At 44.8% G+C, this 23788-nt stretch overlaps 1 long non-coding RNA gene across 1 annotated transcript; it reads left to right on the forward strand.

Annotated features, from left to right (window-relative positions):
- Positions 1 to 8710: 8710 nt before the first annotated feature.
- On the forward strand, positions 8711 to 15797 carry LOC138757058 (uncharacterized). Its single transcript, XR_011353315.1, has 2 exons — positions 8711 to 8848; positions 14629 to 15797. It is a non-coding gene; the product is annotated as an uncharacterized lncRNA (long non-coding RNA).
- The last annotated feature ends 7991 nt before the right edge of the window (positions 15798 to 23788 follow it).

Below are 23788 nucleotides of genomic sequence, written 5' to 3' on the forward strand. Positions count from 1 at the left end.
ACACTGGAAGTCTAATCCCAGCAACACTGGGGCGCACAATTGGGGAAGGACGAATAATTTAAAGTGGGTGACCGTCACGCCCTGTACTTCCAGCGTGGCGATGCAATACCCCTTTATCCCAGTCGAGTGCGACCTCGTCGCTAATGAGATCCTCTGGGTAGTGGGGATAATGTCAAGTCCCCAATGGAGGGCCAGATCTGGCTGGATAAAACTGTCAGTTGACCCAGAGTCAAATAAGCAATTGGTGTAGTGTCCATGCACTTTAATCAGTTCCATTGCTCTGGTGAGGGGATGAGAGCATTGCTGGTTTAATGTTATTGAAGCAGTTGACAGGCGAGTTTTGCGCGATGACGTCACGCAACGGGATGACGTCACGCAACGGGATGACGTAGTCAACGCTCGAGGAGCAGGTTGGAGAACCTCCCGGAAGTGCTGTTGTGGCGGGTGAATGGTAAGTAGTGGGGTTTGTAGTTGCTCGTGATCGGTGGTCGGGCCCTGGCGGTCGTCAGCGATGGACGCTAGGGTGAGCACCTGGTTGGCCGCGGGGGTGGCTGCGGCGGCGGTAGCGTCGGCCCCGGGGGTGTCTGTGGCGGCAGCAGCAGCGGCGGTAGCGTCGGCCCCGGGGGTGTCCGTGGCGGCGGCAGCAGCGGCTGTAGCGTCGGCCCCGGAGGTGTCCGTGGCGGCGGCAGCAGCGGCGGTAGCGTCGGCCCCGGGGGTGTCTGTGGCGGCGGCGGCAGCAGCGGTAGCGTCGGCCCCGGGGGTGTCCGTGGCGGCGGCAGCAGCGGCGGTAGCGTCGGCCCCGGGGGTGTCCGTGGCGGCGGCAGCAGCGGCGGTAGCGTCGGCCCCGGGGGTGTCCGTGGCGGTGGCAGCAGCGGCGGTAGCGTCGGCCCCGGGGGTGTCCGTGGCGGCGGCAGCAGCGGCGGTAGCGTCGGCCCCGGGGGTGTCCGTGGCGGCGGCAGCAGCGGCGGGCGAGAGGCAGGCCATCACCATGGTTGCGACGGTGGGTTGCCCCTTCCGGGTTCGGCGTCTCCGTGACGTCAGGCGTTGCCGTGCAGGGGAGCCCTCGCTCTCATTGGACGAGAGCTCTGGGGAAGAAGGGTTTGAATGGGATAGTGGCGGTTGGGCTTCACACGAGGCACTGTGTTTGCTGGCGGCCATTTTAGACCTACAGACTGCAGCAAAGTGGCCCTTTTTAAGGCACTTCTGGCACCTGGCTTTTCTTGCTGGGCACTGGGATCTGCTGTGCTTGTTCCTCCCGCAGAAATAACATTTCGGGTTCGCACGGGGCAGGGTAGCAGCAGCCGACAGGCCGTCAGGGGTAGGGTAGAAGGGCACTCTACTCACATCAGAACGAGGGGTCCAGTCCCTAGAGAGCTCGGTGGACTTTAAGGCTGCATCCTCCATTGTGATTGCAATCCGGGCCACGTCCTCTAGTTTTTCTACCCCTTGTTCGAGCAAACGCAGCCTCACTTCGTTCGATCGGAGCCCAGCCACATAGGCATCCCGGACGAGGTCGCTAGTGATCTCGGCAGCAGTTTTGTCCACACAGTTACAGTCCTTGCCCAATGCCTTTAGTACTTGTAAATATGCCCTGCTGGACTCACCGGGCTGTTGTTTCCTCGACGCAAGCATGAGCCGGGCATGAACTCTGTTCACCGGTTGATCATACAGTCCTTTCAGTACCTTTATGGCTGCGGTGTAAGTGGTCTCATCCTGGATGTTCTCGTAGACTCTCAAGGACACCATAGACAGCAATGCTGTTAGACGCTGGTTATCCTCCTCTACCTGAATGAATCTCAGGAAGTTTTCAAAGTTCAGCAGCCAGAAGTTAAAGGCTTTGAAGGCTGTAGCTGACTGTGGGTCGATATCAAGTTTTTCTGGCCGAGTTAAACGCTCCATCCCTTTCAAAAAAAAATTCCTTTTGCTAATAAAATTGTAGAGCTCGTCGAAAGAACCAAAGACTTGTTGATCCAAACCAAGGCTTTTATTAGCAAAAGACCGGAGCTCTTCACAGGTGGCCGACCAGTCCGGAATGATCCGACCTGGCTAGGGACACAACCCTTTAAGGCCCAAACAATAGGTGTGGCTTAGCTCTCAGCCAATCGCTGTAAGCACAGTCTAGATACAGTAACTATATACACTATGTACATTGGTGATAGATCTGTACTATCACAGTGGCACTCTATGCGTGGCACGGGGGTGGCTGGAAGCCTGGGGTTTTTAAAAAGTGCGTGGGTCCAACAGTAAACTGTTGCTTTCCATTTGAACTCAACTCAACTACAACTTCATTTCGCACCGCGACACAACGACTATATCGGTGACCCTGACGGGCCCAAAAGACTTTTGGACCCAAAATGGACAACTCAGTTAAGTTTCCCTAAAACTGCCTATGTTCTGGACAAATCAACCAGAAGTGTGGTTTGGACAAGCTGAGGCACAATTCCACATTCGCCAACTAGTGGCAGATGCCACTAAATACTACTATTTGGTGAGCGCCCTTGACCAAGAAACGGTAGGTCAAGTAGTCAATTTCCTCCATGATTCGCCAGGTCACGGCAGGTGTCTGGCTCTTAAAGACCTACATCTCTCCTGAGCTCCTGCATATGGACGGCTTGGGTGAATACGTCCCGTCGGAGCTAATGGCCAATGTGTTGGCACTGGCAGATGGTCATAAACCTTGCTTGCCCTTTGAGAAAATATTCTTAGAGCAGATGCCAGTGGATATTTGCCTCATGTTGGCCGCTGAAGACTTTGTGGTCCCCCCGTGTGGTAGTTGGCCATGGCGTGTGAAGCAGCAGGCCGGGTGCCCCACTGAAATTAGTGCAGCGACAAGCCCAAAGGCCCAGGCTCGACACACATCGGCGACAAGGGCACACACAACCTTGAATAGAGAAGTCACAGAGACAGACCCTTGGTGTTTTTAAATCACGAACAATGGGGCTCTGGAGTGTGCCATCTGCCAACACTAACATGTCACTCATTAAAGCCGATGGTGCGCGGTCATGTGCGCGGCAGTAGAGACCAAACGTCAAAAGGAGGAGGGCTTTAAGTGCCTCATATTTGTTGTTAGCTGATGGCTGATGCAGAAAATCGATCACATGACCTGCCTTCTCCTGGTTGAGGGCACTCACTACATAATGATACTTGGTGGCATCTGCCTGATTTGGAACCGTGCACAGCTTGTTCAAACCAGACTGCTGGCACAGTTGTCCAAAAAGGAGGTAGTTTGAGGGAGACTGCACTTTGCGAGGCTGAGTTGTCCATGCTGGGTCCAAATTCCATTGGGCCTGTCGGGGTCACCAATGTGGTGGCGCTGTGTTGCAGCGAGACAGAAAAGGACTCTGACTGGAGTGTGTCCAATTAGAAAAACACTATTGACTTGTTCACACATGCCAGTGTTTTAAACATTCCTCTCAGGAACCCTTGGCCCGTGGTTCACCCTGCAATCAGAGCCCTCCCAGTTGCTGATGTCAGCGGATCACCCGCGGCTTTCCAAGCCAGTTCGAACCGAGCTTAGGCGAGCCGTCACAGAATCATATTTTGGTTGGCTCCCAGTTGCCAGTTCCACAGAGATCGGTGTTGGGGCTCATTCTTTTTATGTTGTGTATTAATGATTTAGATGATGGAAAGAATAGCTTTGTGGCCAAGTTTTCAGATGATATGAAGGTAGGTCGAGGAGCAGGTAGTGTTGAGGAAACTGGGAGACTTAGACAGATTAGGAGAATGGGCAGAGACATGGCAAATGAAATACAAAATGTCATGAAGTGTACAGTCACGCACTTCTGTAGAAAAAAATGGGGCAAAAATTTAAAATATCCAGATGCAAAGGGATCTGGGAATCCTCGTGCAGGATAGCCTGAAGAGAAAGTTGAGTCAGTGGTGAAGAAACCAAATGCTGGCACTCACGTCGAGGAATTGGAGAGAAGAGGAGTGATATGATGTTGAGGTTTACAAGACTTTACTTGAAGTATTGTGAACAGTTTTTGGGATCCTCAGATGTTGGAGAGGGTTCAGAGTATCGATGATTCTGGGAATTAAAGGGTTATTATATGAAGGGTGTTTGACAGCCTGTTCTCATGGGAATTTAGAAGAATGAGGGGGATCCCATTGAAACATTTTGAATATTGAAAGGCATAGACAGAGTAGGTGGAGAAAGGATATTTTCAATGGTGGGAGAGTCTAGAACCAGAGGGCACAGCTTCAGGATTGATGGATGTGTGCGTCGAATAGAGATATCTAGAAATTTCTTTCAACAGAAGGTGATAAATCTGTGGAATTTGTTGCCAGAGATTGTGTGGAGGCAAGGTGTATTTAAGGCAGAGATTGATAGTTCTTGATTAGCTAGGGCATCAGAGAGGGCCAGAAAGTGGGGCTGAGTGGGAAAGTAGATCAGCTTGTGTTTAAATGGTGGGGCAGACTCAATTGGCTGAATAGCCTATTTCCAATCCTTTGCCTTCTGGCCTTATATTGTTAAATTTAGACATACAACATGGTAACAGGCCCTTTCACCCCCAAGTGCTTCAAAGCCACCACTATTGTCCCCATGCCGAACAAGTCATCTGTGTCCTGCCTCAATGATTACTGCCTGGTCAAACTCATGTCCATTGTCATGAAGTGCTTCAGGAGGCTCCTGCTGCCCCCGTCAGTTCACATTCAGATCCAGTCACTCTACGGATGATGCCATCACTACCGTCCTCCATCTAGCCTTCACCCACCTGGAAAATAAGGACTCGTATGCTTGAATGCTGTTTATTGACTTCAGTTCAGCCTTCAACACAATCATACCTCAGTACCCGAGACCTGTTGGGTCTAAACACCTCCCTCTGCAATTGGATTCTTGACTTCCTGTCGGGGAGACCTCAAGCAGTCCTGATCGGTAACAGCACCTCCAAGGCCATCACACTGACCACAGGGGCCCCCAGGGCTACGTGCTTAGTCCACCGCTGTTCACTCTGCTGACCCACGACTGTGCAGCCAAACACAGCTCAGACCACATCATCAAGTTCGCTGACAGCACGACCGTGGTGGGCCTTATTAGTAAGAACGAGGAGTCAGCCTACAGAGATGAGGTGCAGTCGCTAACGGACTGGTGCAGAGCCAACAACCTGTATCTGAACATTAATAAAACAAAAGAGATGGTTGTCGACTTCAGGAGGGCCTGGGGGAAACCATGCTCCACTGACCATTGACGGCATGACAGTTGAGGTCGTCAAGAGTATCAAGTTCCTTGGAGTGCACTTGGCGGAAAATCTCACCTGGTCCCTTAACACCAGCTCCAGAACCAAGAAAGCCCAGATTCACCTCTACTTCCTGCGAAGGCTGAGGAAAGTTTATCTCCCACCCTGCATCCTCACTACATTCTGCAGAGGATGTATTGAGAGCATCCTGTGCACTGCATCACTGTCTGGTTTAGAAGCTGTACCCCCTCGGACCGCAAGACCCTACAGAGGATAGTGAAGTCAGCGGAAAAGATCATTGTGGTTTCTCTTCCTGCCATGAAGGACATCTATAATACTTGATGCAGGTGAAAGACAATAAACATTGTGAAGGACTTCACACACCCCTCATGTAAACTGTTCTCCCTTCTGCCATCTGGTAGGAGGTACTGCAGCACTTGGGCCCTTACGTTCAGATTGGGGAACAGTTTTTCCCCCAAGCCATCAGGCTCCTGAATTCCCAGAACATATGTGGATAGTGTACCAAGGACTTTTAATATTTCAATGTGTTTAACTTCTTCTAACTTATATTTATGTAAATATGCTCCGTGGTCCTGTTGAAACACTTTCTTGTCTTTAAAGTGTGAGCATGGTATGAACGACAAATAAAGATGAAGACTTGACTTCATGTCATCCAATTAAGGCCAATTGACCTACAACCTGGTGGGCTGTAGGGAACCCAAGCAGACATGGGGAGAACGTACAAACTCCTTACAGACAGCACAGGATTCAAAGCATGGACCTGATCACTGGTGCAATAACAGCTTTGTGCTAACCACTACACTAACCGTGCCATTGTGGAATTTCAACAGATCTTTTTTTCTCTATTTTATTTGAAATTTGCTCTTTCATGGAAGGGATAGCTTCCATTTCCCATTGATTCTGGCAAGCCACCTACTAGAAATGTTATGTTGATTGATGAATGTGCTTACAGCGTTGGTACAATTCTAATGCCTTGAGGAACCTGCTGTTAGAAGTCTATGTCTCAGAAGCATGCAGGAGGGAAGAGATTTCTGCTGCCCATAGACATTGAGTTTTATGCCAAGTTTGAGGTCTTCAAACACCTGTTTCCTCTAAAGACCAAGTGCTGTGTTAGTGCGCTGAAGGCTGTAGTGAATTTTATCATCGATACCTGCCTTTGCTGAGTGGTTTCTCTTGATACGAGGGGTAAAGTCCATTAATCTTGACTGTGCTTCTCTCAGAACATTGAGGTGTGAATTGAGCTTTGACAGTGCTATTAGTATGCCAACACCAAACTTTATTCCAAGCTTTGTCACAGGAAGAGACTACTAAATGGACAGCAGAAATGTGTTCAAGGCTTCCTTGAATAAATAAAACATTCCATCCATGCTCAAAATAGAGGAAGATGTTATTGAGAACCTTTAATCCATGCATTGGAGCACATAGAAGCCCGTTGTCAATGGTAGAAGGGCACAAACTCACAAACTGCTTACCTGTCTGCCCATCAGTCGCTTTCTGGTTCAGTCACCTTCAGGTCCACCTATAGAAGAGTCTGCAGTTCCCATCCTAGCTTCCTCACTCACTTCACAACCCTCCTCAAATACACAGTGCGAGCAAGTCATCCTTGATCCTGAGGGACTTCCTGAGAAGACGAATGAAACTTCTTACCTGCTGCTGTTGCTGGATTGGGGGGGTGGGGGGGGAGGTTCCTGTATTTTGGTTCAACAGCAAGGATGGGGACGTGCCTCAGAATAGATCACATTGTACAGTAATGCCTGAGCAATGTGCTGTGCCTCTTGAGATTCATTCCACTGAAGCTGGTGGAATTTCGTGACAGATATGTTTCTAAGGTATTATGTGTGATAGTCCAGATTCTATCACCAATGTGTCTATGTCCAGATGGTAGTGTAGGATGACTGTGATTGGCTGAAAGCATAGCAGGTCTTAAAGGATTGCTCCTAGCCAGAGCAGGTCATTCTGGACTGGTCGACCTACTTGTGATATGCTCCAGTCTTTTAGTTAATAAAAGCCTTGGTTTGGATCAACAAGTCTTTGGTTCTTTTGACGCGCACTACATTATGTAACCTGCAAGGATATTCAGCTTGATGTGAACTGGTGTGTCCACTTAATCTCGGCGTGGAACAATAAATACTTGTGAGTTACTCCTGAAGAAACCAGGGCAAGTTGCTTGAGATACCTCTGTAAGTCCCCTATTAGATTGACTTAATTTCATGCAATTGTGATGAATTCCAAGCCCTCTCCTGCAGTAAATTAACCTAGTTCTTTCTGCTGATATCTCATTCATTTTGATCAGCTTCATTCCCTGGAGATTGCAAATCTAGCCTGCAAACTAATTGTAAAGACAAAACAGGATGTCAACATGTTCAGTGTGAATGTGTGCTGTCACCACTTGTAGCTTTGACAGTCAGTTTAACGTCAAGTGTTGTCAGATTGGCACAAATGCAAGTGGATCTGGCCAAACTCGAAGTGAGCATTCCAGGGTGCAGGAGTGGTTGCTGAGTGACATACTGAAACTTGGTACAGGCACTGCAAAGGTTTTGCAGGTATAAACTATTCACTAGGGTCCTGTCCTTAGTGGACGTTGGGGGAGCTACATCCGATATCAGTGGTTCTCAACCTTTTTTTTCCCACTCACATATCACCTTAAGCAATCCCTGACTAATCTTAGAGGATCTATGGCCTAGGGATTGCTTAAAGTGGTATGTAAGTGGAAAGAAAAAGGTTGAGGACCACTGATGTAGAGAAAGGCATTTATCAATTGTATTTATTTACCCCTCCATAAATCTTCGTCTGCGAAGCCAAGCCAAAGATTATGATGAATAAAATATATCTTCAGAATATAAAAGTGAACAGTGTTATTAGGTATGTGACATTATTGTTGCAGTTTTCACAGAAGATATCCTGCGCCACAAAAATTTCCTGAGTCACTTCTAAATGTCACGGGTCTGCAGGGACTCAGCGTATGCCACATGAGAAAAGAGGTAAAGATGTATCCCAAAGTGAGGTGTGTGGTTCAGTTTCCCTGTGGGACAAGGAGATTGGGAATGCTGACAAATAGTTCTTTGAGCAGATTATCAAAGCCATTTGGCAGAAAGCTTCACCATCAAAACTCCCAGTCAAATGTGCAGAGCTTGCTGGACTGATGTTGAAAAGGATCCTGATATTATTCCTGTCATGAAAAGCACCACCGCATTCTGGCTTTGAGGTTGTTTTGCCAGAGATTAAGGCCGTCACCCATTTCCTTCCACAAAGTAAGTTTGCAAAGAAAATCAGAAACCTTGCAATGATCTAAGTCAAGATTCAAATTAAAGTTTATTTATCATCCCATTGTACAAGTACAAATTGACAAAACAGCATTCTCCGATCCTTGGTGCAACACACAGCAAACATGTATACAGGCATAACACACATGCAGACAAAAAATACATATATTCAAATTTTAAATTAAATAAATATTATGGTTAAATGAATAGTTGAGTCACAGAGGATTTGTATGAGCAGTTCATCAGTCATCAGCCATTTCACTGCCCATGGGAAGAAGCTGTTTTTCAGCCTGCTGCTTCTGCGGGAATGATGGACTTCTGCAGTGTTGAAGATGTCTATGAAGACCTCTGTCAATTGGTCTGTGCAGACCTTCAGTACCTAATCAGGTATGTTGGCTGGTCCCACCATCTTGAGTGGGTTCGCCTTGGATAGGGTTCTCCCCTACCTCAGCCACATCTGTGCAAGGGGGCCAGTTTATCAGGGAGACATGAACCTTTCTTTGACATCACCTTGTTCTTCTCATCAAACCGTGCATAGAAGGTGGTTCAACCTTTCCAGAAAGGAGGTGTCATTGTCCTTAATTTGCAAGGTTGACCTTTGATCCATAATAGTCTTGTGCCTCATGTCATTGGTGCCAAACAGCAGGCTGTGGATCTTTGTGTGTACCCCTGCTTTGCCTTCTGGATTGCACGGGAGAGTTCAGCTCTGGCTGATCTTAGTGCCATCCTAAACCCTAACCTGAAGGCAACATCACAAGATCTGAGAAGGGTCTGGACCTCTTCATCCAACCAAGGTTTCTGGTTAGCCCTGGTTGTGAAGCATTTGATCTCAGAGACAGTAGCCAATCTCTGAGCTCGTGTATTCCTCCATGTTTACATGACCATTGTAGGGGGCCACCTCCCTGAAACAGCTCCAATCCGTAGTCTCAAAGCAGTCTTGTGGTGCTGCTACTCCCACTATCCTCACCCCACCACCTCCGGCCACATCCTGATTTCTCAGAGAATTGACCTAGTTTGCTTTGTCAGGAGTCAGTATGTCAGGTTTAGCAGGACAGATATGTGATCCAAGGTGGGGGTGAGGTGCAGCCTTGTATGCACCAGGGACAGAGGTGAGATTTTAAACAGGGTAATGGCATAAGCATCTCCTTTAAATTTTCTAAAGCTCTCAGACAAAGTTTAGTCCACACAATTTTTTCCCCTTTCTTCAAAAGATTGGTTTAAGGAAGAGTGATTTCAGCAAAATTTCCTTTAATACCCTGCCATTCCTAAAAGCCTTCTCACTTTCTTGCCATTGGGAATAGGAAATTCAGAAATTGCATTCACCTTAACAGATTTACAAGGATGTTGCCTGGCTTACAGCATCTGGATTAGGGGAAAGATTAAGGAGACTGGGACTTTATTCATTGGAGTGTAGAAGGTTGAGGGGGGACTTGATAGAGGTATTTAAAATTATGAAAGGAATAGATATAGACTCTTTCCCGAGGGCAGGGGAGGTTGGAACAAGAGGGCATGAGTTAAGGGTAAGGGGGCAAAACTTTAGGAGAAATATTAGAGGCTGCTTTTTCACTCAGCGAGTGGTGGCAGAATGGATTGATCTTCCAAAAGAGATAGTTGTGGCAGGGTCCTTCTGTCATTTAAGAGAAGGTAAATGGAGGTGAGGGGGTTGGAGGGTTATGGGCGGAGAGTGGGAGAGTTGAGCTAGTGGAGTTGTATAAGTGAACCGGTGCGGACTTGAAGGGCCGACATGGCCTGTTTCTGCGCTGTAAATGGCTATGTACTGATCCAGGGTGTCCTCTCCTCTGGTGGTGAAGTTAAGTCACCAGCCACAATCATGGTACCATCAGGGTGGGAAGCCTGGCACTGTAAAGTTCCTTCACCCTTATTAGCTGAAAGTGGAATGTGGACTGCGGCAATCAGCATGGCTGAGAATTCCCTGGGCAGTAAAAGGGTTAGCATTTCACCAGGAGGTGCTCTATCTCTGCTGAGCAGAAGGTCTTCACAACAGAGATATTAGTGCACCAGTTCTCATTGATGTAAAAATGCACAGTCCCCCTCCTCGAGTCTTGCCAGAAGCAGCAGTGTCTCCGCCTGCCCTGAAGGAGATAAAGTCATCCAATTGGATCACTGAGTCTGGAATGGTGTCCTTGAGTCATGTTTCTGTAATCACCAGAGCACTGAAGCCCTACAGTTCTCTCTGGTTCGATGCAGCCTCAGGTAATTCATTTTCTTTTCCAGCTATCTTACATTTGAGAGTAAGATCATTGGGAGGGTGGGTTTGAAGGGGGTTAACTCTCAGTCTAACCCCAATGCTAGCCTGTTTTCCACGCTTCTGTCTTCTCCAGCAGTGCTTCCAATGGCCTCCCATGCGTCTCCTGCCATCCACAGTTTGCAGCAGTCTGTGTTCCCTGCTTCAGTAGATTTAAACTGCACAGAAGCTTACTGACCTGATCTAAAGTCCGGTTCATGCTTTGCATTTTGACAAGAGTTTCCTGTACACAGACACCACGCAGTGGGTTGGGGATTTCACCGTTGTGAGGCATTGAAGTGGCCACTGCAACCTTGTGCGTCGCCATCTTGTTTTATGTAATATGGTCCGATCTGATACTCTACTGCAACTGTACCACTCTGTGATGCAGCCATCTGGAATACTCATGATAGAACTTTTCTTGAAAGTTGACAGGAGGTCTTTAGCCATGCCTGTTTCAGTCTTCTCAGGAAGTGCAGACGCTGTTGCGCCTTCCTGCTGAGGAGATGTTGAGTATTCACAATAGGACACTAGTTAGGTGAACTCCAAGGAACTTGGTGCTCTCCATTCTCTCTACCACAGAGTTTTGATGTGTAGTGGAGTGTGGTAGACCCTGTTCATCCTGAAGTCCACAATCATCTCCTTTATCTTGTATATAACCCATGTATCGCACTTTTTTTCTCTCTGCCTCATGGTCCAAAGCCCGGTTATTGCTCCATGCCAGGTCACTACTATGAACATTGCTGGAAATGTTGTGGGTAAGATGTGCACTACACTGAAGCTGAGCCATAGTATTGCAATAGATCAATACTTGCAGAGAGCTGTACCCTATTGATCAGGAAACTAGATGTATGGAAGACTCCCTGATTGTAGTGTGTGCATTCAAATGTGTGAATGTGTCGGGAATAGGTTCACTATTGTTGGAATCTAACCGAGATCTAAGGTGAATGTCTATATCGTTGCTTAAATTAAATAGTAATCGAGTATCGTTTAATGTTCTCCCATTTGTCTCCTGTGTGTTAATTTAATTTATGTGTGATTGTCATACTTGTACTAACAATATGGGAGATCATATTAACAAATGTTTGTGTGGATGTCCTGTTGATGGCAGGTGTGATTGTGTACCTGTTCACCAATGGAGGCAGCAGGTGGCAACCCACAGATAGGGAAGGGACCCTGGGGTTGGATTATTAAATCCCTGGGTTTACCAATGACCATCAGGGGTACAGCCATTTGGCAGTGTGGCTGTGAAGCCACGCCATGCCAGTCTATTGGGTTGGCAGGTTGGACCCCCATGTAGAGAAGGTAGGGCACCACATGGTCTCCCACCTGGAGTTACTTGGGTTTCTTGAGGTTGGGGACTAGGGGGTTGTGGGGGACCCATAAGGTTACTGATATCCCTACTTAGGCGCCAATGGGGAATCACATCTGAGTTAAGTAATTAGGGCACACAAAAAGATAGGGAGATAGAATCCCAGCAGCATCCCTGTTGTGCCCTGTAAGAGGCAGTGCAGATTACTCAAGGGCAAGTGACCAAACTAGAAATTAAAGTCATGGAAGCAGCTTCCAAGCTGATTGAAACACAGCAGCTACAAGCAGCTCATTGGTCTGACACACAGCTTGACCCAGGAAATTCTGAGCCATTGTCCAGTGGGGAGAGAGGATTGATGTGGTTGGGGGATGGGTATGTGTGGATAGATGGTGACAACCATGAGGAAACTGAGTCCCATGACACACTTCCTCCTCCCCTCATGTCTGAGTCTTTGCAAGCCCTACCAGTGACAACACGGTCCTAGTTCTGCCATTAGGGAATCCCACCAATCTTCCAAAACATGGAGGTAGCTAAAGATGGGAAGGACGTTGGGTGGGCACATATATGGTCACTGTGAGATATTGGAGTCCCAGGACATCTCTACTTGGGGGCTAACTTGGCAAGGGGGGCTAACTTGGCAAGGGGACCAATACCACCAGGGGCCAGGCAAACACCTAGCCATGCTGTGGCTTCAGTTGGGAGGTAGTGGCACACTGTTGCCATGGGAAACAATAGTGAACCTATACCCGACACGTTCACACATTTGAATGTTCATAGTAGTGACCTGGCATGGAGCAATGTCCGGGCTTTGGACCATGAGGCAGAGAGAAAAAAAGTGCGATACATGGGTTATATACAAGATAAAGGAGATGATTGTGAATAGGGAGTTGTTATTGCTACATTTTATTAATATTGCGTTCCTACAATGGCACAATAATTTAATGTGTTAACACCACTCTCCCCACCCCCCCCCCCCCCCACATTCCTTCACTCACCTCTGAAGGCATTGGTCCTGGTGCAGGTGAAGGCGCTGCCCCACCTGGTGCACTCCACTTCCTCGTATCTCCGCCTTGCAGCAAGCCCTGACACACTCCATGGCTCGGATGTCTCCCCCACCCCCCCCCCCCCCTCTCCATGCCACCATCTCCGAGCCAGCAGACTGACCACACAGCTGAGGCCAGTGATGGCAGTCTATATACCGCCAGGGAATTTATCTCCCTGCTCCACTCCAAATCCTGCCCAAGAGAGCTAATACCTTAATCAGTCCCCTCTGCTCTTCCTCTCCATGCCTCTTTGATGTCAATGGCTTGGATAAAGCTGTCTCAATGATGTTATAAAGGCATATACACGATGGAAAAAAGATGAAGGAAGTGAAAACTACATTGGACAAATATTTTCTTAAATTAACAATTTTCACTTATTGCCAATAAAATTCTCCGTCATCTTACAGAGTTATATATCCCTTTTAAATTTTTTATGCATATGTTTGCATAAGACTGCTAGGTAAAAGAATAAATAATTATAGGATTGGAACATATTAACGTAAAGTACATTGTAACAATGCTTTGAACAGTGCAGTTTTCCATAGCACTGAACTTGTTTGGAACATATTAACCATGTTATACAAGGAATCAGTGTTGGTGTCATGGGGGTGGAGGGGCATTGCAGATCATTCCCCCCACTCCCCCAAAAAGAGTTATTGTGGCCCCACTACACCCACCCACAGCACTAGCGTCTGTAGGAGGTTGTGGATCGCACTGGGTGACGCCATCAGAGGGGGTGTCACCAAAATTAATCATGTGATTTAGTCTCCTTGCGCTATAAGAACACATCTGTTATGTCGGAGGGAGGAGGAAGTGTGATAGTGGCGCATGGAGGAGGTTCCTGGCAGGTATGGCACCTGTTTCCCCCCTCCCCCCCACTGAGTGAGTTTTGGAATGTCAATTTGTGCCCCCACCTCCTCCCTGTGCTTAACCTAATTCTCCACCCCCCATTAGAATAGTTCTCATGCCAACTCTTTAAGGTATCCCTGTAATCTATCTTCTGAGCTGTCCCAAACACCACCCAGCATCCCCCCACCAACAGGAGAAGACTATTCTTCTCAATGCAAAACACTCATCCAAAAAACTGCTGCGATCCCATCACTGATTTCAGTCACTACACAGCAACCAGCAAGAAACACTTGTCACTTATTATGCAAAGAACTTTCAGCAAGACGGGTAAGAGCCATTGCCATGGAAACCTAAACCTGAACATTGGACATTCGATCACATCTTTTGTTATATGCATTTGGATGCAGATTTTTGTGATCGACCTTTTGTTTTTCTTGTGTTTAATCACTCTGAGCTGTAGTAATAATGACTTTAAGCTCACTCAGGGAATTGGAGTTACAGTTCATTGTTTCATAGTGACAGTTTATAAGTAGTGTCACAGATCAAACACTAGAAAGAAATATTGTATATATTTTGTTTCACTTGACAAAGACAGCGTAGCCCCAGCCCTCCCATTAACAGAAACAAATACCTGATGGGGTGAGTGGATCAGGAGGTTTTAGGTAAAATCACATATTGGCTAACTTTCAGTGCTGACTCCTCCTGGCTATCATTACAGGGATCCAACACAGACACTTGTGGCACCTGTTTAAAGACAGCGCGAGCAGAAACGACATACGAGTGTCAGACGACAGCCCAGGAAAACAGGGTGCCCTGGGTACTCCCTGTATATACATCTGCCTGACCCCTGCCTCACAGCGATGGTCATCTGGGCACTATGCTTACGGTGTGCCCAAGCATGGGGCCAAGGTGTGGGATACGCAAGCCAAAAGAGGGCTCTGGAACCTGGTGGATGACCTTGCACTGCCCGCTCGCAGACGTTGGTGGTAAGGGTGCTCGCATTTGCCAGCCAAGCTGGAGAAACCAGGCATGCGAGTCAGTGACCAGACACATTACTTTCTCTACCCTCCCCTCTGACACTGGGGAGCATCTCCCACAGCATCCTGCTCCATCAGAAACACAGCAACCCTGTTTGGTCAGGGATGGAGGTGGGTGGGGGGAGCATTGTCATTGAATTTGATTATATTCCTTGTCCAGCATACAAGAAGGTGCTTGTGCATATTTGATCTGTTTGATTGATATCGTTTTTTAACTTGTTTTTTTTTATTTTCCTTTTTAGTTATAATTATAACATGTACAATGAGTTATTGATGGTCTTTATAGTGATTGCAGAGTAATATGGCTTCTTCCAAGGGGTAGAATGTTGTATGTGGTGGAAACATGGCTTCCCTGCCTGTCTGGAATGTGTGTATTGTGGGTGATTACGTGTTCTCCCTGTCTGAAACTTATTTGGAAGTCACATCAAGGTTGGACTCCAGTCGCCTCAGTAATGCATACCTTGCTGTTAGCTAATTTAAATAATCTAGACTAGGGCTTTATTGCCTAGAAGCACAGATTAGCACTGCATAAAACATCAATTCTTTCTCTCTGCCTCGTGGTCCAAGCCCCAGACATCGTTCCACGCCAGATCGCTACTGTGGACATCGTTGGAAGTGCTTGTGGGTAAAGTGTGTACTACACTGAAGCTGAACTATAGTATTGTGATAGATCAATGCTTACAGAGCACCACACCCCCATTTATACAGGGAACCGAGTGTGTGTAAGAGCCCAACCTAGGTCCAAGATGAATGACTATATCATTGCTTAAGTGAAAAAGTAATTGAATACTGTTTAAAGTTCTCCCCTGGCTCCCTCCCATGTGTTAATAAAAGTTATGTGTGATTGTAACACTAATCTCCATGCTCTTTTCTCAGTGAACCCATTGAACTTGATACTCTTCCCAACACAAGGCTATAGCATTAACAGTGGAATGGTTCCTTCTGTACACAAATTGAAATGGGTTGAGTATCTCTGGGAAGTGTGCTTTGAGGTGTTTGTCAGACTTTCGAACCATTTCGTAATGTTGGAGGCCAGTGCCATGGGGCAGTAGTCATTGAGGCCTGTTAATGTCCCCTCTTTGGTATCGGGATAATGGTAGTCGTCATGAAATCTGTGGAGACAATAACGTGTTGAAAATGTCTGAAAGGACCTCTGTCAGTTGGTCTGCACAGTCCCTCAATACCCGACCAGATATGTTGCCTGGTCCCGCTGCCTTGTGTGGGTTCATCTTGGATAGGGTTCTCTTCACCTTGGTCACAGTTAAGCAGGGGGCCTGTTCATCAGGGGGAAGCTGAGCTATCTTTGAGCTAGCTTGATCTTCTCATTGAACCATGCATAGAAGATGTTCAGTCAGTCTGAAAGGAAGACATTCCTAAACAGCTACATTTTACAAAACTCTGCTCTGCCCACTATTCTCAGAGACACATACTGATGCAAATATCAACTACTGCTGGAAGATATATGGGTGAAAGAGATGCTTCTTTCTTCCTGGAATTTGGTGGTCTTCCAGTTCAATGAGGCATCCATGGCAAATAGGGGAAAGGATGCAGTTTAAGATTGTCGCTCACTGGACTGGAACCAGTTCACCTGGATGCTCTACGACTCCACCACAGCCATTGGATTGTTTGGTAATGGATTGCATGAGAGAAAAATCGATGTCATACCAGTATAATATGAATAGAATGACTTATGAATATTGACATATTGTGAATTCGATGAATTTTTGAGAAAATTCTATAAAATGAAGAGGAAAAATAAACAAAAAAAGTTTAGAAAAAAAATGAAACCATGGGATGAGATCATGTTGCTTAATGTCCATGTTGTACAAACTTTTGTGAGCCGGAAAAAACTACTAAGGCTTGATTTTCATTGTTTGCTTATTTCTTCAAACTACAGTATATTGTAACTCTCACTACCAATCTACAACTTTCCCACAACAAATCATTAAGATAAAATCAAATTTTATTTCTTATATCATCTTGAGTACTGGCTTCTCTTTTTCACCATCCTTCTGAGCAGGTTGAATAGAGGTCCAATGTGCTCAATCTTCCCTTAGAAGAACAAGGAATAACTTTGTGAACCTTCTCAGTGCTGCCTTGAATTCTTAAATGTAAAGACCAAAGCTGGACACAGTAGTTCAAGTGTGGTCTCATCAGCACACTTTAAACTTTCATCAAGGCTTTTTAGCTTTGTACTCCACACTCCTTGCCTAAAAGATTAATCTTTCATTTGCCTCACTAATTGTTTTCTGTAAGTGTACACCAATTTCTAATATTAAAAGAAACCTGTGCTGGAAAATTATTAAAACAATTTTTAACGAATAAAAATTCAATAAAACAAGCCACTTAGCTTCACCAATCTTTTCAATAACTACGGCCACTCCTCTTCCCACCTGGTCACCTGTAAGGATGCCATCTCTTTCTCTCTGTGTGTCTGTCTCCACTGCATTTGTTCTCAAGATGAAGTTTTCCATTGCAGGACTTCTGAAATGCCCTCCTTTTTTGAGAAATGTTGCTTCCCCTCTACCATTGTTGATGGAGTCCTAACTCATGTTTTATTTACTTTCTGCTCTTAACCCCCTCCCCCCAGAAAAAACGAGTTCCCTTGCAACAGGATCCCATGATCAGTCACATCTTTCCCTCTCTCCACTTTCCAAATGGATCCCTCTCTTTTTAACTCCCTGATTCACTCCACTTTCCCCATCCACCCTTTCCTGGTTCCTAGCACATTCCCCCACCATCAGAGGAAGTGCAATTCTAGTCCCTACATCACCTCCATCATTACCAGCCAAAGACCAAAACAGCCCTTCCTGGTGAGGCAAAGATTCATCTGTACCTCTCTAACCTCGCCTCTTGCGTTTGGTGCCCTGCAGAGACCAAATGTAGACAGCACCTCTGCTTTGACTGCAACGGCCAGCTTGAATTTCTGGTTGCATTTTATTTCAACTCTCTTCCCCATTCACACATCTACCTGTCTGCCCTTCACTGCAACTGTTTGGTCAATCACACACTAGAAGAGTGAAATTCTATAATCCACTTGGATGGCCTACCACCTATTAATATGAATATTTCCTTTCTCAGGTAACATCAGCAGTGCTCATTTCCCATTCCTTTCATTCCTCCTATGTTCTCTCCCATTTTCTTCTCCAACCCCTTAATTACCCTCCCCCACCTTCTTCCATCTGTCCCTTATCTCTCTCTTAATAACAGTAATTTCACATAATTTCCCTCCCATCCCCTCACCTGGCAATGTCTGCTTCTTTTTCCTTATCTGGTTCTATCTATCATCCATTAGCCTCTGTGTCTAAACTTCACTTTTCCATCGCTGCCTGACTCCATTTGTCTATCATCTCTCCCATCTAGTTCCACCTATCACCTACCAGCCCCAACCTCATCCATCATCTCACTTCTGGCTATCTTCCCTCCAGACTGTCACTCTTGTTACAGATTCTCAACCCAAAATGTTGACCGTCTCTTTGCTGCCTCCATAGATGCTACTTAACCCTCAGTGTGCTTCCAGCCATTTGTCTTTTGACTTAAAATCCATCTTAACTTCTGTTCATTTGCTTTTATTTGGTGAATTAAGTCTTACATTTCCTTGGAATGGAATTTATGGTTTGATTGGAAGCTGTTTTTCGGTTTAATATCCTGACCTCAATGGAGTTAAGATTGCAAGATTTGTGAATGGATTGAATTGAGCCTATCTTACATCACTCTCCAGTGAGTGTGAATCCAAACAATAAATACATGGCTAAGTTACATTTTCAAAATTAATATAAAGCTGCCCAGTTGAAATTTATTAATGGAACGTTTGATTTAAATAAATCTTTAACGTGGGCTAAGATAAAATTAACTAAAAATAGGTGAAAAATCTACAAAAGTATTTATTTATAAATGGAATACTAAATTATTAATTGGTGATAAGGGTCGACCTATACTGAAACATTTAATTGAATTATGGAATAAAATAGATTATGAGATAGGTGGGAAAGTATGATTTCATGTAAAACACCTTTATATCAAAATAAACTCCTTTTACTGTTAGTAATCGATTTTAATACATATGGAATCAATTGGGGATTAAAACAATAGAAGATTGTTTTAAAGCTGGTTATTTTATTTCTTTTCAACAAATGAAATAAAAATATAATGTTCCAAATAATACCCTTTTTTGTTATTATCAAGTTAAAGCCTTTTTAATTGATATATTAGGTCAAAGTTTAAGATTTCCTAGACAGTCTGAAGTAGAAATCTTGGTTACTAAAAGAGATATTAATAAATTTATTTCAGAAATGTAGAAATTACATCAAAGGAAAATGTCCATATCAGATAATCATAAAATCAAGATTAAGGTCGGGAACTGATTTAGGTAGAAAAGATCAAAATGATTGGAGATTGTTATATAGAGATAATGTGACTAAAATTATTAATGTAAGATATAGATTAGTATATAATTTTTTGTATCAATTATATTTAATGCCTCAAAAATGAATAATATTTAATTTAATACCTTCAGAGATATGTTTTAGATGTGAAAGATTATTTTTTTCATTCAACTTGGCAGTGCATTAAGGTTAAGCCGTTTTGGATACAAATTAAAGTATTTTTGGAGAAAATACTAAAGGTTTAAATGTCTGTTGGATCCAATGTTATTTTTGTTGGGAAATATTCAGAAGTTTTGTTTAAATTTTTAATTAACTATGTATAAAATGGAGTGTTTATGATTAGGTTTAGCTGTTTCAGGGAAATGTGTAGCTATTACTTGGAAGTCAGATATGGATGTGGGGATGCAAAGTGGCATATCGAAATAAGATCTTGTATTCCTATTGAAATAAATGTGATAAATACCACTTTTAAAAAAATATGGAGTCCATATTTAGAATATGTTGGTTTGAAAATTTAAACTCTCATAGCTCGTCCTGGTGGTGGTTCTCAGTTTCACGGCAGTTGATTTGAATTTTATATATTTACATGATAATTTCCTTTGCTTCTTTCTTTCTTATGGGTACTTGGGAGGGGAGGGAGGGAAGGATTAGGTTTATAAACTACATGTATTTTCTTATATATATAATTGATTTCATCAGATGCAAGGATCGACAATGAGATAGACAACAGACTCGCCAAGGCAAATAGCGCCTTTGGAAGACTACACAAAAGAGTCTGGAAAAACAACCAACTGAAAAACCTCACAAAGATAAGCGTATACAGAGCCGTTGTCATACCCACACTCCTGTTCGGCTCCGAATCATGGGTCCTCTACCGGCACCACCTACGGCTCCTAGAACGCTTCCACCAGCGTTGTCTCCGCTCCATCCTCAACATCCATTGGAGCGCTCACACCCCTAACGTCGAGGTACTCGAGATGGCAGAGGTCGACAGCATCGAGTCCACGCTGCTGAAGATCCAGCTGCGCTGGATGGGTCACGTCTCCAGAATGGAGGACCATCGCCTTCCCAAGATCGTATTATATGGCGAGCTCTCCACTGGCCACCGTGACAGAGGTGCACCAAAGAAAAGGTACAAGGACTGCCTAAAGAAATCTCTTGGTGCCTGCCACATTGACCACCGCCAGTGGGCTGATAACGCCTCAAGCCGTGCATCTTGGCGCCTCACAGTTTGGCGGGCAGCAGCCTCCTTTGAAGAAGACCGCAGAGCCCACCTCACTGACAAAAGGCAAAGGAGGAAAAACCCAACACCCAACCCCAACCAACCAATTTTCCCTTGCAACCGCTGCAATCGTGTCTGCCTGTCCCGCATCGGACTGGTCAGCCACAAACGAGCCTGCAGCTGACGTGGACTTTTTTACCCCCTCCATAAATCTTCGTCCGCGAAGCCAAGCCAAAGAAAAAAAATAATTGATTATTAATTGAAATATATAGAGGTTTTTAAATTTTAAATAAAATATTCAAAAAAAAGTAGCTACTGTTTCACTACCACAGTATTGAAACTCACAAAACAGTGACTGTTTTTACAAAAGTATTTCATTATTTGGAAACACTTTACCTTGGCAAGACTTAATTGTGCTAACACATTATTCCATCAACAATTGCAGCCCAAATTAAATGCAGATTAAAAATTTTCAGGTCATACAGATCCATTGAGGAGTTGGCCATGTTTAGAATTTATAGAGTCATTGAGTCATAGAGTTCTACAGCATATAAACTGGTCAACAGATCCAGCTTGTCCCTGTTAAACAACATGCCCTCCTGTTTTTGTCCCACTTGCCAACATTAGGGCAATACCTTTCTGAGCCTCTCCCATCCATGTAATTATTGAGGTGTTCCTGCCTCCACCACTTTGTCTGGCAGTTCGTTCCATGTGCCCACCACCCTCAAATAAAGAACTATACCCTCTGAGTGAGTAACTGATGTACCTGGGGGGAGTCACGTGATGCCAAATAGGAGGTAGATGTAATTCTCAGAGCTCTTGAAATAACAAGTGAAAATAGTCAATAAACAGCCAGGAAAATGACAGAAAAGGGGTAGAAAAAACAGCTAAAAGAAGATTAATACTTATAGATATGGAAAAGAAAGAAAAAAAGACAATTCAGAAAGAACAGTGACCCCAGTGCAGCACAAAGACCAGGAGAGGAGACCTCATGGTTAAAAAAATGGCGGGGCCTATTCGAGGCATCTGCATGAAGGAAAGAACAACCTACCTGTGCAAACTGCTGAGTTGGAGGACAACAGGACCCACTCATTGGCGAGCCCAGGGAAGATATGTGGGGAGCTTTGAGGTGGCTGAGGAGGTGAGGAGCTTTTATGGTTGCCACAGGCACACTCCAGATTGGAGAGGGAGTTGTAACCTGTGTGGCGGATAGGGACACAGGGAAGGGCAGGAGTAAAGGGAAAGGAGAAGGGACCATGTGGGAAATTTTTTATGTATTCTTTTGAATTTTTGGTTTTGTCAATTTTAGGTTTTGTTTTGTACACGAACGTCTGCATCAGGAGTCGACACAAGACAAAAGGGACAAACAATAAGAATTGGAGAACAGCAAGGGAGGGGTAGAGGAATATAGAGAGACATGGGGGTGATGGATAAAACAATTAAGTTTATAAGTTTTAATGAAAATGGGATAAATGGCACAATTAAGAGAAAAAGAGTATTGGTAACCATATAACCATATAACTACTTACAGCACAGAACAGACCAGTTCAGCCCTACTAGTCCATGCCGTAGCAAATCCCCACCCTCCTAGTCCCACTGACCAGCACCCGGTCCATACCCCTCTAGTCCCCTCCTATCCATGTAATGATCCAGTCTTTCCTTAAATGTAACCAATGATCCCGCCTCGACCACGTCTGCCGTAAGCTCATTCCACATCCCCACCACCCTCTGCGTAAAGAAATTTCCCCTCATGTTCCCCTTATAATTTTCCCCCTTCAATCTTAAACCATGTCCTCTAGTTTGAATCTCTCCCTTTCTTAATTGAAAAAGCCTATCCACATTTACTCTGTCTGTCCATTTTAAAATCTTAAAACCTCTATCAAGTCCCCCCTCAATCTTCTACGCTCCAGAGAATAAAGCCCCAGTCTGCACAACCTTTCCCTGTAACTCAGACCCTGAAATCCTGTCAACATTCTCGTGAACCTTCTCTGCACTCTCTCTATTTTGTTTATATCTTTCCTATAATTTGGTGACCAAAACTGTACACAGTACTCCAAATTTGGCCTTACCAATGCCTTGTACAATTTCATCTTAACCTCCCTACTCTTGAATTCAATACTCCGATTTATGAAGGCCAACATTCCAAATGCCTTCTTCAGCACACCATCTACCTGAGTATCAGCCTTGAGGGTACTATTTACCATCACTCCTAAATCCCTTTGTTGCTCTGCACTCCTCAATTGTCTACCATTCAATGTATATGACCTATTTAAATTTGCCTTTCCAAAATACAGCACCTCACATTTATCTGTATTAAATTCCATCAGCCATTTCTTAGCCCACACCTCCAGCCTTCCTAAATCACCTTTTAATCTACGGTAATCTACCTCAATGTCCACAACACCACCAATCTTTGTGTCATCCGCAAACTTACTTATCCAATTCTCTACCCCTACATCCAGATCGTTAATATATATAACAAATAATAGTGGACCCAGGACCGAACCCTGAGGAACTCCACTAGTCACCGGCCTCCAATTGGACAAACAATTTTCTACCACTACTCTCTGACACCTTCCATCCAACCACTGCTGAATCCATTTCACTACCTCCTTATTTATACCTTATTTACACCTTAAGAAGCTGCAGGCAGACATAATGTTTCTGCAGGAAACCCATCTTACACACTTGGAGCATTCCAAATTAAAAAGGGATGGGTAGATTAGGTGTCAGTATCCTGCTTCAATTCCAGAGCCAGGGGAGTGGCAATCCTAATAGGAAAGAATGTCCTAGTAACAGTTCAGGGTGGTCGCTGACATGGCAAAGAAGTTCATGATGATGCATTGTCAAATATACTCAGAATCCTGGACACTTATGAATAGATATTCCCTAAATTTCGATGATGAAAAAATTATATAAGATATATTCTTGAAAGTATTGAGGGCAGGTGAGAAAATAATGATTGGAGAGGATTCCAATTTTTGTCTGGATCCAGTCATGGATAAGTCAGCCAAGAAGGTGACAAGGCCCAGGGTGGTTAAGTTCACTCTGGCCTTCATGAAAGATTTGAATCTCATAGACACTTGGAGAAGGCTGAAGCTGAAAGAAAGGGATTACTCCTTTCACTCAAGGCAACATGATTCCTACACTATAATTTTTTTTTTCTGGCATCAGCCCAGTTGGAAAGTAGGATAGTGGAGACTGAGTACATAGCTCAGCTGCTGTCAGATCATT

Source organism: Narcine bancroftii, chromosome 3 (assembly GCF_036971445.1).
Source record: "Narcine bancroftii isolate sNarBan1 chromosome 3, sNarBan1.hap1, whole genome shotgun sequence".
In the NCBI taxonomy this organism is placed as follows: domain Eukaryota; kingdom Metazoa; phylum Chordata; class Chondrichthyes; order Torpediniformes; family Narcinidae; genus Narcine; species Narcine bancroftii.